Source organism: Acinonyx jubatus, chromosome B3 (assembly GCF_027475565.1).
Source record: "Acinonyx jubatus isolate Ajub_Pintada_27869175 chromosome B3, VMU_Ajub_asm_v1.0, whole genome shotgun sequence".
NCBI lineage: Eukaryota > Metazoa > Chordata > Mammalia > Carnivora > Felidae > Acinonyx > Acinonyx jubatus.
The window spans coordinates 89385953-89401635 of record NC_069386.1 but is presented as its reverse complement, the minus strand read 5'-3'; positions in this window follow the sequence as shown (position 1 = coordinate 89401635).

Below are 15683 nucleotides of genomic sequence, written 5' to 3'. Positions count from 1 at the left end.
AATGGTTGGGGTGCTGCTAGTGGGAAACTTCTGAACACAAAAATGTGACCATCCTAGACAACAGATAATGATCCTGAGTCCCAGGAAATGTTTGAACATACCACAGGACATTGATGATCAAAACATTGTTTACAAATATTTGGGTCTATATATTTTGCTTTATGAAAACTATAAAATGTATTTTTACATTATTTTAATATACACTAACATTTTCAGAAAGGCAAGCATTTTGTATAGGGTGACAAACTTGCCTTTTGTTTTATTTGCAATTGTACAATAAGTTGTACATAATTTTGGAAGGTATGTCAGCAAGGGCAACACTATTCGTATTTCAGTTCCCAATTCAACATCTGTGATAGTCTGTGTCACTGATTATGATTCAACGCTGTGTTGTTCTTCTGCACTTAGGTACTAAAAATGCATAACACTTTTTATAAGTTCATTTCCTTTTGTTTTTCCTTTATGTTACTATGTTACATACTATGTTACATTAGTATTTTTTAAATTGTTTAATACATTATATTTTCTATAAACTTTGTTCAGAGGAGTAAAGTGAGTATCAGAAACCTTGTTGTGAAAATGGAGTTTCAGTCTGACAGAGCTGAGAATCAGTGGTTTAGCTTATGGCAAATGCTTGAAATGGGGCAAGAGTGTGTGGTGTGAAAGCAAAAGAGGCTTTGAGTTAAGCAGAGACAGCCAACTTGCTGATTGTTTTAGGTTGAATAGTGACGGACTATAGGTTATTAAAACCTATCCATATCCCCATGACCTGTATCTAATAATTCACATTCAGCTATTATAAATATTTCCTATGTATTCAGTTACTCCTGTGACTTAGCTTCTCTGACTGGAGAATTTCTCCACTACATAAAAAAGTCAGTCCACCTTAAAGAAGGTTGGATAGATAAAGAGTTAAGATTTCTCATCCCTCAGTGGGACAATTCTGAGATACATTCTCCCCAATTGTACAGGGTCCCCAGTTGTCTACAGTGTAATCTGCTCCATAGTTCACACTTTTTAGCTTTTCTCCCATCCCTATATAATTTTCCTACTCTCCATTCCTGCTCTCTAGGATTATTTCCAAATAAAACCCCTCCACCAATTTTTCTCCCCTCCAGTCTGCTTGAGGTAGGGATGGTAATGGGGACCCAGAGAAAGGCAAAGAAAAATAATATATAAAAGAACTTTAAAACTCTGTCATTGCTGTTCTTCTGCCTAGACAACATTTTCTCAGTAACTTGCATGGCTTGCTCCCTCTACTCTTTAAATTTTGTTCAAATATCACTCTATTGATGAGTATTTCCCTGACTACACAATTATACTATTTAAATGTTTTCTTATTGCTAAGTATTGCTAAATGGGTCAAATTATTTTGCCTTGAAAATGCATACATACATTTCATATATATATCATGTATACATATACATATTTCATATACATATATATGTATACATACAATGCATGCATATATATGTGTGTGTGTACATATAATGCGTACATATATACATATGTATGTATACATAAAATGCATATATTTGATATACATATATATGCATACATGCAATGTATACATATACACGTATATATGCATACATGCAATGTATACATATATACATATATGCATACATGCAATGCATACATGCATAGATGTATACATGCAATGCATACATACATATATATGTATACATACAATGCATACATACATACATATATATGTATACATACAATGCATACATATATATACACATGAAATGCATACATATATTTTGTATATATTTATATTATGTTATATTATGCTATATAGTAATTTATATTAACAATATTATATATATGTATATGAAATACGTTATAAGGAATTGCTTCACACAATTATGAGACTGAGAAGCACCAAGATCTTGGCAAGCTGGAGATCTAACAGATCCAACAGCATAGTTCCAGTGAGAACTACAGTACTGAGAACAAGAAGAGCTGATGGTCTCAGTTCTAGTCCAAACCTGAGTTTAAAAGCAGCAGAAGATTGATGTTCTAGCTTAGAGACAATTAGGCAGAGAGAGTTTTCCCTTACTCTTTTTGCTGTATTCAGGCCTTCCAGAAGTTAGATGAGGCTCACTTACTTTGGAAAGGCAATCTGCTGTACTCAGTCTACATATTTAAAAATTACTAATAATGTTTATTTATTTTTGAGAGAAAGAGAGAGCGTGAGCAAGGGAGAGGCAGAGAGGGAGACACAGAATCTGAAGCAGGCTCCAGCCTCTGAGCTGTCAGCACAGAGCCTAATGCGGGTCTCAAACTCAGGAACAGTGAAATCATGATCTGAGCCAAAGTTGGATGCCTAACCAACCAGGTGTCCCTCAGTCTACATATTCAAATGAAATATCTTCGAGGACACACGCAGAATAATGTTTAGCCAATTATCTGGGTACCTGTGGCCCAGTCAAGCTGACACATAAAATTGACGATCGTTAAGTCCACCTCTTGTCAACTTGGCACCCATATGTACCTCATTAAACTATACTTCATTTTCAAATAAAGATAATAACAAGGCCATAATTTTGCCTAAGATGATGTAACTATCCTGTATACTACCAAAACACATTAACCTCTTCCCCAGAAGAGGAGGTAAAGTCCTAGAGTGACGTTTACACTTTTGCTTACTATTCTATAACCCAAATCCTATTAATTAAAATAAAAATACTGAAATACTATGACATAAAGTCAATACATGTTATGTTACAGGGTAAATGATAAGAGAGAAAAGAAAATGAAGATATTAGATATGTATTTGTACACAAACATATTCATAATTAAATAAGGAAGAAATATTCTTGACAATTATAATCTTTGCATCTGTGACTGGTCAATTGGTAACTACCTTCTTTCTTTCCATTCTGTATTTCCTTTGCCATCAGCAAACATCTCAGCTAGTTGTGTTTCTTTACCTGATGATGTGGCCCATACCATCATTCCTGAAGGGTCTGAGCCACTAGTAATCCTTCCTGGTTTGGGTCATTATAGTTTTACATTGACCTTAATCATGGGGCATGGTAATACCTTATTGTTGACTTCAAATTATCAACCTATTTTATAACTTAAGGAATTAGAAAGAACGATAAACTAAATACAGAACTGATAAAAGGGAAGGAATAATAAAGATTAGAGATTAATAAATAGAGAATAGAAAAACAAAAATCAGTGAAACCAAAAGTTGATTTTCAAAAACAAATAAACAGGTAACAAATATTTAGCCAAAATGACTAAGAAAAAAGAAAAGTTTGAAACTCCTAAGATTAAAAATGAAAGTGGGGACATTTTTACTGATTCTTCAGAAATGAAAAGGATTATAAGAAAGTACTGTGAAAAATTGTATGCCAACTATCTTATGCTGCTATGGCAAGATACCATAGACTGGGTGGCTTATAAACAACAAGAAATTTATTTCTCACAGCTCTGAAAGCTGGGACGTTTAAGATCAAGGTGGCAGCTGATTCACCGTCTGGTGAGGAATTAATTTCTGGTTCATAATCAGCCACATTTTTGCTGTTCCTCACATGGTGGAAGGCGCAAGGCACAAATTCCCTAAGAAAGGCTCTGCCTTTATGACATAATCACCTCTCAACGACCCCATCTCCAAATACTATCACACAATGAAATAGATTTCAACACATGGATTGTTAGGGGTAACAGGAGGCATGTCTATTCAGTTTATAGCACCAATACTTTGAATAACTTAGTTTAAGTGGACAATACCTAGAAATAGAGAGCCCTCTATGATTAAATCACACAGAAACAGAAAACATCTGAATAGACCTGCAATCAGTAAGAGTGAATAAATAATCAAAAATCTTCCATAACAAACAACTTGGACCTGATGGCTTCACTAGTGAATTCAACCAAATATTAAAACAAAACAAACAAAAACAAAAACAAAAACAAAAAACCATGAAATAACAATTCTTCTACAAATTTTCCCAAAAAAAAAAAAAAATGAAGAGGAGGACACTACCAAAAAAGAAAACTACACAACATCATATCTTAACAACATGGATGAAAAAATAACAGCGAAGTGAATTCAGCAACATATAAAAATGTTACATATACAACATGACCAATTGGAATTTATCCTTAGAAAGCAAGGATGTTTCAACATTTGAAAACCAGTCAATGTAACATTGTAACATTCACGGACAGAATAAAGGGGAAAAAAACCAAACATGATCATCTCAAATGATGCAGAAAAAGCATTTGACAAAATTAAACACAATTTGTGACAAAAACACTCAATGTACTAGAAGAAAATCACCTCAACCTAGTAGCAGCCATAATAACAAGCCCACTGCTAATAGCACACTCAGTGGTGAAAGACTGAAAGTTTTCCTCTATGATCAGGATCAAAACAAGGATGCCTACTTTCACCATTTTTATTCAAAATAGTACTCGAAGTCCTAACCAGAGTAATTAAGCAGGAGAAAGAAATAAAAGGAATCCAAATTGGAAAGGACACAGACCCTTACCTAACCTCGTATTAAAAAACAGTACTCAAAATGGATCAAAGACCTAAACACAGAGCTAAAGCTATAAATCTCTTAGAAGAAAATATAAGGCAAAGCCTTACTTTGTATTTACTATTCGTGTCTTAGCTATGATACGAAAGACTGAGGCAACAAAAGGAAAACAAAATAGAGAAATTAGACTTCATGGAAAAAAAAAAGTACATCGAAGACACTATCAACAGAGTAAAAAGGAGACCCACAGAATGGGAGAATATACTTGCAAATCATATACCTGATAATGGCTTAACATCCAGAATATAAAAGGAACTCCTAAAACCCAAAAACAACAACAACAAAAAAACAAACAACCCAATTCAAAAATGGGAAAGGACTTAAATAGACATATCCTGAAGGAAGACTTATGAATGGCCAATAAGTACTTGTGAAAAGATGCTCAACATCACTAATCATTAAGGAAATGTAAATCAGAGCTATATGGAAACCACCTTAGACCCATTTGGATGGCTATTATTAAAATAATAACAAAGCCCAGAAAATAACAAGTGTTGGTGCAACACAAAGAAATTGGATTCTTGTGCACTGTTGGTGGGAATGTAAAATATAGCTACTGTAAAAAAGAGTATGAAGTTTCCCAGAAAAGAATTAAAAATAAAATGACCATATGATCTAACATTTCTGCCTCTGGGTATATACTCAAAAGAATCAAAAATAGGGTCTTGAAGAGATATATACACAACAATATTTATAGCAGTATTCACAATAGTTAAAACATGGAATCCAGCCAAATGTTCATGGACAGATGAATAAACAAAACGAAATGTATACATACAATGGAACATTGCTCAGTCTTAAAAAAGAAGGAAATCCTGACATATTACAACATGATGAACCTTGGGAACATTAAGTTCAGTAAAATAAGCTAATCACAAAAAGACAATATTGTATGATTACATTTATTTGAGGTATTTAGAATAGTCAAAATAATAGAGAAAAAATAGAGAATGGTTGCCAGAAGCTTAGGAGAAGGTGGATTGGGAGTTATTTTTTAGTGGGTAAAGATTTTCAGTTTTGAAAAATGAAAGAGTTGAGTGAGATGGAGGACAGTGATATCGTGCAATATTGATGTACTTCATACCACTTAGAAATCATTAAAATTATTAATTTTATGCCACCACATTTTACCAATTTTACATTACCTTATTTTGCCACAATAAAAAATGAAAACAGTAGGGTGGGAACACCCTGGCTAGAAATGTAATTTGGCCTAAAGTTTAGAAAAGCAGTTAGTTACTTTGCTGCTTCTGGTGCTTTTTCAGCTTTGCTTTTTTTGGTGAATTCCAGTAAGTCCACGGATGTCTAAATGTGGTGCAAATTTAAGATCTAGTTTGCCCCAGAGAGGCAAACTTGGTTTATGCTTGGTTGTCCCAATGTCAAGTATAAATATTAATAGAATGGCTTTCTAAAATTATTTCTTGATACATTCACACTGAGTAACAGACGTTCTCCATCATTTAGAAGGTGAAAAAAAACAAAGTTCTGTCTCACAATATATTACACTGTTTACCCTGAAGGGGTTGCATGCAGATCTGCTTACATTTGGAGAAAACATATTCTTTTATATGGCCCCACAGACAGGGTATTCAGCTTTATGTGTGTGAACATATACATACACATACATCTGATCCAGTAGGTTTTGACCTTGACACTTGTCTGTTAATAAAAACCCCATGTGATTCTGATAGATCATCTGTTTTCAGAAAGGTGACCTAGAGTGGCTCTGTTTTTGACCTCACCTGTATTTAGCAGATGTAAATATCTGCATGTTTGTGTGTGACGTTTGTAATTATGCATTTATTAACCAGACAAAAATCCACATTCTTTATTCTCACACAGATGAGAAAACAGCTAGAAGTATTAAACTGTGAGTTAAAGCCTAACCTGAAGTATTTTATTGAATGTTTCCCCTCTACATCATTTTCCTCCCTTTTCTGGCAATAATCTATAGTGAATAATAAGGGGAGGAGGAAAGCCTGTGTGCTTGACACAATATTTCAGGCAATGTTAGTACAGTTTCACTTGGTGAGGTTTTAGGGGAAAAAAGCATTCCAAAAAAGAGGAGTGGACTAAACATAAAGTTAGAGAATTAGGCTCTATCTAATAAGTAATCTTTTAATGTTTTAAAAGTTTTAATACTTATAAATATATTTTTTAGCAGGATGGATAGTTATATTAAGTGTACACTTTATTCTTTTAAAGGAAACAATAAAGTTAGAATTAGGATAGCCAAAAGAAATAAAAACGTGAGGGAGTTTTGATAATAGTGGAATTGAGCGATTTTGTGACTACTTTCCAACTTATGGAGCCTGCTCTGAGAAATGCTCCAAACTCACTCTTATAGACCCTTTAGCCATGTTTGTATTATATAAAGTGTTCTGTCTGCTTTCCTCTTCATACTTACAAATACACATACACACGCAGTAAATTGAGGAAGGGGTACATTTCTACCCAGGGTAACTAAATCTAAAGGTTTAAGCTTATCCAATTAAAATCTTGCTTCTTGATGAATAATATTCATAATTATGCTGAAATGGAACATTCTCACCTCCTCTATTTTTAGCTAAATACCTCCTTTCACTATCTTTATAGGTTGTATATGTTACTATAACCTTTAAGCTTATATTCTCCCAGTATCTCAAATGGAAATTTTTACTGATTAAACCATGAGAAAGGAGGGGATGAAAATTAGTTATGGCCCTTATTAGAGGCAATGTAGTTCCTACATAAAGTGTGGCATTTTAGTAAACTGTTGCAGATTGAACAGAGGGAAAGAAGATATAAATACATGTCACTTCTGGCTTCTCTAGAAGCATAAATTCCAATGCAGAGGCTTGAATTCTCACTTGGGAATGAGTTCATAAAAATAAAATAATCCTTTAATAATATAAATAATATAGAAGTATTAAAATGAAAGTATTGGTAATTATAAGTAATTGTATGTAGTTATAAATGAAACAAAAATTAAAAATTTTCTTGCCTCTTAATAATCTCCTTATTGTCTTTTAATTATAAAACTGCCCCCTTAACATTACTGAGGCCTTTAACTCATGAACATATCTCTACATTTGTGTAGGTATGCTTTAGTATCTCTCAGCAATATATTAATTTTAAATCAAATTTATACCTAAGCATTTCATATTTTTGTCTTTTAAAATTATATTGTTTCTGGGCACCTGGGTGGCTCAGTGGGTTAAGCGTGAGACTCCAGCTCAGGTCATTATCTCGCTTCAGGAGTTCGAGCCAAGTGTCAGGCTCTGTGCTGAGAGCTCAGAGCCTGGAGCCTCTTTCAGATTCTGTGTCTCCCTCTCTCCATCTGCTCCTCCCCTGCTCATGCTCTGCCTCTGTCTCTCAAAAATTAAATAAATAAATAAACAAACAAACAATTAAAAAATTTTTTAAAGTAAATAAAATTATATTGTTTTAATGATTTCCATTTGTAATTTTTCCTTGCTAGTTGATAAAAATACAAGTACATTCTGATACTGATCTCAAATCCTTCAACTTCTTTTCTTATTAATTTTACCATTGACATTTTAGATCTTATTTTCTACATAGGCTATCATGCCATCTACATACAAAGACATGTTTTCATCTTCCTTTTCAATATATATGCCCTGCTTTTTCTTGTCTAACTACAGTGACTAAAACTTCTAGTCCAGTGTTTTATTGTTTGTGCTTTTATGGAAATATCAAATAACTAACTGCCTAATCTAAGGACATGAAGATTTTCTTCTGTGTTTTCTTCTAAGTGGTTTATAACTTTATTTCTTACCTTTTAATTTATGATCCAATTCATTAAATTTTGTGTATGGTTTGAAGTAGGGTTCAAAATTTATACATGTGCATGTAGATATCCCCATTCCATTCTTTTCAATCTATTTGTGTTGTTATATTTAATGCTTGTTTTCTAGTTGTCATCATATATTTGGGCGTTACTTTTTCATCTAACTGAAAATCTCTGTTGTTTACTTGAGATATCAAGAATTTTACAATGTTGTGATCACTGATATATTTGGATTTAAATCTACCAATGTGTTTTTTTAAATCTTTATTTGTGAAATCTATAATTTATTTTGTCTTTAAAAATTGACCTTTTTTATTGAGTTTTTTTAATTTTATCTCCACTTTGTCATATTAACAAAACTATCCAATTATGTCTTAGTAAAAAAAGATAGATTCTTACTTAATCTATGCAAGTAATAATATTGTCATTAAGGTAGGGATGTTTACTGAGAATTTCCAACCTTTGGAAAGGTTAGGAAGGAAGAATAATATATCATTTAAAATGTTTAACTTCAGCTTACCAAAGCAGAGTCTGCTCAATTTGAAGTTATAGGTATCTTGAACAAGAAAGTTATTCCTTATCTATTCAGAAAATAAGACATTAAAGTATAAATCATATTTCAGACAAAAATCTTAATTACCCCTTGTTAGTTCTTTTGGTCCTACGTAATTGTTTTTCTCCTTCATTTTGGGTTCATGGTCTTATAATCCCATCTTGACTAGAATTCTGGAAATTCTGACTCATCACCCTGTTATAGCCTCAAAGTTGTTTAAGTGATGCCACCAGAAGCTTTTATACAAAAAATATTGGGCAAATTCCTTTTTACAAGGCACTGAGACAGTCCTAGGTTGAATATGAATTAGTACAACCTGAGTGCTTTTGGGGAAGCATCATATTAAAACAAAATCTATCTGTTGGTGACAAAAGATTTAAATGACTGTGGTTAACTTATTGATGATAAATTTCAAAAGAGAAAGATCTGATGAAAGTTCATAAAAAGAATAGTGCAATTAACAAAGAAATTTGGTTAATTATGTGGCAACCAATAATGAAGTTAATCCAAAAAATTTTAGAAAGATCACCTGTAAACATAATGATTGACTCAATTTCAAAAGTGGATATTCAAAAACTTGATAAAGGTAACCATTACAAAGAAAACAATCTTCAGCTATAATAAATAATAATCACAGTCATAATATAACATGACTATACTAAGCATAGAGTTAAAATATATCAAGAAAATATCAAGTTAAATTCCAGATTCAGTAAGTCTGGAGATCCTAAACATTTGTATATCAGTAAAGCACCATAGGTAGGTGATGTGAATCCACATTTGAAAACTATTGGCCTCTAAGATGTTAAATTTAAGCCAAGGAAGTAAAGTTGCAACCAAGTTAAAATTTTAGAAAACAACTAATATGATGATTGATACTCTTTTTTTCTCGACTTACATCAGGTAAGAGCAGCACCAAGACTGATGATTAAAGTCATCATGGAGAAGAAATTGACAATTCTCTAAAATTGACATATAGCATACAACGTCTGATTTATATTACTACATTTTAGCCATTTGAACAAATTCCATCTATGGCAGGTTAAGATCTCATCTAACTTGACAATACCTCTAATTAAATTCATCAGTATAACCTATAATATAGAAGAAAGTAAACAGTAAATGAAGGAAACAGCCCATGAAAATTAAGCTAATTTTACTAAGATTTTAACATATTTCATAGCTTTTCAATCTCAGGTATGGTCAATCAAGGCAGATATAATTACTTTTCAAATTTTGCTTTTATTATGTTCTTTTATGTTCTGCAACAGACCAAAACTTTATTTAGGATGATCCAGGAGTACACGAGATCAGAACCAATTTAATAACATTACTAAGATAGTATTAGCATGCAAAGTATTTATCATTATTATTTTCAAATTAGCCAATAAATAAGCATTCTAAAATATTTAAATTTTATTTTCTAATAAACTAAATATCAATATTGGTAATGTACAAAGAAAGCTCCCTGAGGTTCTCAAAAAACATGACGAGAACAAAGAGCTAGGGAGACACAAACAAAACAAAACAAAACAAAACAAAACAACTCACTCCTCCCAGAACAAAACGTTCTCCTGTGAATAAAAGAAAAACTTAGTTATATTTCTCTGAAATCAGTGCTGTTAGGTATAGTCTAAACTCCATATTACTTACAAATTTTAGCCAAACTAACTTCTATTTCACAGAGAAAACTGGGAAGGGCTGCACTACATTATAGGAGCCTTTTGTAGCAAATTTGCAGAGCTCCTGAAAACACATAGCACAGCTTTCTACAGCCAGAGATATCATTCAGACAGTTCTCAAAGAGGCAGAAATGAAGGTTGATTACATACCTAAAGGTATAGTCTGTCTGTGGCATACAAAATTAAAAGACAAAAGTATATAAAATCAAATTAGACTTAAAGTATATAAAAGTAAATTAAATTGTAGCATTCACTTATTTAGAAATGATCTAGACAACTAATAAATAGCCATTAACTCAGATTACTATCAGTCCAAGTTTGGAGGTTACCTAAGTTCTTTGAAATGTTCTTCCAGCCGGCACACTAGAAAACATACTCATTATTATAATAGTTTGTTAGAACAATGATTCAGTTTTGTATAAAATGTTTACATTTCTCACATTCACAAATATTAAGTAGAGGTAATGCTAGCTTATTGAACCAATAAACCTGTATAAGTTTAGGGAGAAATACCTAAGTAAAATAAAAATTCATATGTATGTGATACTTAAAACTGATATCTCTAAAAAAAGAAAAAAAAAAGTGTAGCTTTCTTACAGAAGAGTGTAATTTGTGAAAACGATACAAAAGCTATAGTACAGCATCACAGAGGGAAAAAAAAACAAAAGCATAACTATTTTTATTAAACCAAAAGCTAATATGGTCTGCGAAAGATTTACCTTAATCATGTGAATTTGAATTCTTAAAGACTTTCAAGTTAGTTTCTTAAAGGAACATTTTTTAAATCTAGAGCACTGCAAGTCTTAGAAGTTCACTTTCCTAATTAAAAAAAAAGGAATTGGGAATATTGTATTTATGTAAATTCTATTTATCTCTAAGCTAATCAGAATATAGCTCCTTTATGAGATTTTATAATCTAATTTGACAATACCATCTAGAGGTAGGAAATAATATACTTAATGAGTGGTAAGGACCTCTGAATTATAGACACAAATGTAAATATAGTCACATATCAGGGCTTATGAGTTCATTCTAAAATCCCCTCTCTGGGTCAAGAGTAATCATAGATATACAAAACTCACAGATCAAAGATCTGTTCTCTTCCCAGTAGGGACACATTCTTAATTAATTTGTGCTCAAAACAAACAGTAAACAATAACCAGATTATCTGTCCTCCCTTGCCCAATAAAGCTAAGAGTTCCACAAACCATTCATCTGTTTATGGAGAGCAGCAAGTTGTAGACCATAAAACCAAATGGCTAATGAGGGATAACCTGTTGGCCATAAACAAACCAAAAATAAAAGAAGAAATCAGCACCACATTCCAAGTCAGTAGTCAAAAATAATCAAAACAAAATTTTTTTCCCTGCTACAGGTGAGCAAGACTTAGAAGCCCAAGATCTTTCTCTTGGGTCCCCATATCAGTAGCCAGAAAAGAGAAAAAGGCATTTTTATCCAGGTAGAGTAAATGAGGACTTGAAAAAGAAGTCTGATCATGACTCATGGCATGGAAACTGGGGAAAAATGCATTGGACAATTAAGAAGACTATTTTATGCAGGCTATTTCAATGGGAAGGAAGTTCATTTCTGCAGAAAAATATCTCAGAGTAAAGGGAGTCCTACATTTTATAAAGGCAGTTAAACAAGGGAGTCACAAAAGAGACAATGGGGAAAGGTGGTCCCTTACAGTTAAATGTGCTTCCAAAGATAAAGTTGTGAGAAATTTCTCAACCAATATGCATTCCAGGTGCACAGATATCAAAGTTATATACTGCTAACTCCCTCTGTTCCTGCTTCTTGGCAAGGAAATTCTCAAGGTAGTGACCAAGATCTTCAAGACGTCTCAGCTGGACTAAATAGACAGGTTCCTTGCTGCCTATAGCCCTGACCTTCCTTTTCTTAGAGCATTTACTTTAGAAAATATCTGCCTCTTTAAAATAAGTATAAATCTCCTTAGAAGCCTCACTTTTAGGACCCAGGAAATGTCTTCCTCAAGGACCTGAAAATCATCTTTGTATTGTAAACGTCAAAGTAGATTGTTCCCCAGTCTCTCAGTCTCTGTGGGAGGGTGAGAAATGAGGCCTCTTCACAAAGAAAAATATGTGCAAACTCAGGAATATTGCCTATTAATTTCCAATAATTCCCATTAACTCACAAATGACAAACCACTGATCAACATGATGATCTCCTCCAGTACCTTTCCAGCAGCTCATTCCAGTGCTGAAAATCCCCAAGAATTTTTTTTGAAAGCATAGTTGAGTTCCAGTGTCTCTTCTCTATTGAAATAATCCTGAATAAAGTCTTGTTTGCCTGTTAAACTTTGTATGGTGCAACGTTTGCTTTGACAGATATAAGCTAGGCAGTCATAAAGCTCACATCATTTGTTTTCATCTCACAAGAATCACTGTCATTCATTGCCTGAAGTACAGTATCTTTGCTGGAAGCAGAAATGTGTCATACAGATTAGTTTCGACTATTAAGAGAAAAAAAGTGTCAAATTAGATCAATTATATTGAATTAGGCTCGAAGCTCATTGGTTGGATTCTTTCAATATAATTTTTAATAGATTGAATAGATTCATTCCATAGCATAAGAAAAACTAATAATTGAAAATTATCTAAAATGTTTAGGTCTCTTTTTGTTCAGATAATCACACTAATGTTAAATCTATGAATGAAAAATGCTTCTCTTCCTGCAGTCCTCTGATTGTATCAAGTTTTTTCAGGTTTTTTGTGTCTCACCATGGCAATTTCTCAGTATGAAATGTTTCAACTCTTCGGTTGATTGTCTGGAACTTGACTTTTAAGATTTCATTGTCAAAGGACCTTGAGATCACACGTATAGCTCTGTCTCCAGTAATTCAAGTTGGGAATAATTAGACAAAGAGAACTAGAACTTGGGAACATCAAAGGACAGAATGCTGCAATGACAGATCAGGAGAGGTAGAGATAAAAGGCAGATGAGACAAAGCCAACCCCCTCAGAGTTATTTGTAACAGTCTCAAAAAGGAATTGAGCTAAAACTTGTAAAACATTAAAGGAATGAAGTTAAAAGTGATATGCCCTATTCTAAATGGTAAACATGTGCATAAAATTGTCATGGACAAGTGTGCCTCAGTGGCTCAGTTGGTTGAGCATCCAAGTTCAGCTCAGGTCATAATTTCAGGGTTCCTGATTTTGAGCTCCATGTTGGGTTTTGTGCTGACAGCACTGGAGTCTGCTTTGCATATTGTTTCCCTGTCTCTCTGCCCATCCCCCACTTGCATGTGCGCACTCTCAAAAATAAACATTATTATTTTGTAATTGTCATGGGCAGAACTAAGATGAAATTGTATAGCTATACAATTGAATGGGAAATGTGGGTTATCACTTCTCTGGCAGGCCAAGATTCCTTTAGGTATGGGTTTGAACAATAGCATAGAGAAATTAAATTAAGAAAACCCACCAAATTTATATTTTATAATACACAAAATTATATCAAATTATTTTCATAAATTTATTTTAATGTCTTTTTCTCATTACAGTTTTAAGATTTCTAATCATGGCATTTTTGTACATTGTGGAACCAAAAAGAGACACTTGTTTCTGTGTGCATGTGTCTTAATGGGCTCTCCCTATAGAAAGTGAACTTGTTGGGAATAGGAGTAATTATTAATCATCTATCTATTTCCAATGGCTAACACAGTGCTTTAGGTACAGTAGAAATACAATAAGTGCTCAACAATTTCAGTTGACTCAAAATTATAAGCAAAAAATATACACATATATGTTCAACACGGCATCAATGATAAAAAGCTAAAACAACAAAATGAGAGTTCCTATGGTTGAAATAGTTTTCATATTCTAGATCATCTGTTAACTATATAGTATAGATAGCAAAATCGGATTTACGAAAATTACACAGGAACATGGCTAATTGTAACATTAGGCAAAAAATTGTGATAAATTCTTTGTATTACATTTTTACATTAAAAATATTGCTGTTCTTAATAATTCCTTCAAATCACGTTTGAGAACATACATCTTACCACCAGTGAATTCACATCAAAGGGATGTGAAACAAGGAAAAATACCTAAGACAGTATCTCATTACCATCAAGCCAAACCCATAACCAGCAGATTATGGAATTAAAAATTACAGTTGCACGGTATCCAAATACAGCAGGGACAGCAAGTTTAAGCTATTTTACCCTTACATTTCAATGTCTTTAAGAAAAAAATCTACCCAAACACTGTGGGAAATGTACTGTATTCCCTAACTGTGCACATGTACAAAGGCCTTTGGTTGTCATTTTGGTTACAGAGTAAATAGGATGTGTGGGCTATTTAAAGAATGAAACAGTTCAGTGAACAACAAATTAGAATTTGTAAAGGATACCTAAGTGCCAGAGACAGCCTTTTATTGTCATTTTTTTCTGCCTTTTTTTCAATGTCCTCCAACAAGACAGCAAGTCCTCGACTTTCTGTGCCACAGCTCTTGTCCTTTATTCTGGCAGACCCTATTAACAAACCCATCTATACGTTCTTCCTACAAGAATTTCTGAGAAAATACTCTTCTTCATTTATCCTGTTTATCCCAATCTATAGCCCTGGTTCCTATTAGAATGGACAAATTAACATCACTTTTGGGTTTTTCCTTTTTTTTCAAGAAAACAAGCGATTTTCCTTTTCTTTGGGAAACAAAATGGTAACAAAAATGATATTCAATGTAAAAATATACATTTTAAATATCTGGTTGAGAAAACACTTAATGTACCTTTTAGCTTTATGCCTTCAACACTTTAAGATTGTACAGAATTACTCCTGATTTCCATACTTTTCTGAAGAGAGTCACATAAAACCTGCTTAGCCTCAGCAAAGAGTACAAGGCAACAACAAACATTTACGTTCTTTATGTTGTCAGGTTGCATTTGTATTGGGCGTTTCTACTTTTCTTTAGTGTTTGCTGAGAATATGATACTGTATGACTGAGTCATATCCACCTGCATCTATAGAAACTGAAACCTAAAAGCAGCCACCATGTTCACACTGATCACAAAACCATCACATATTAAACCAGAAACTTAACTGGATCAAATAAGAAGAAATGATGCAGGA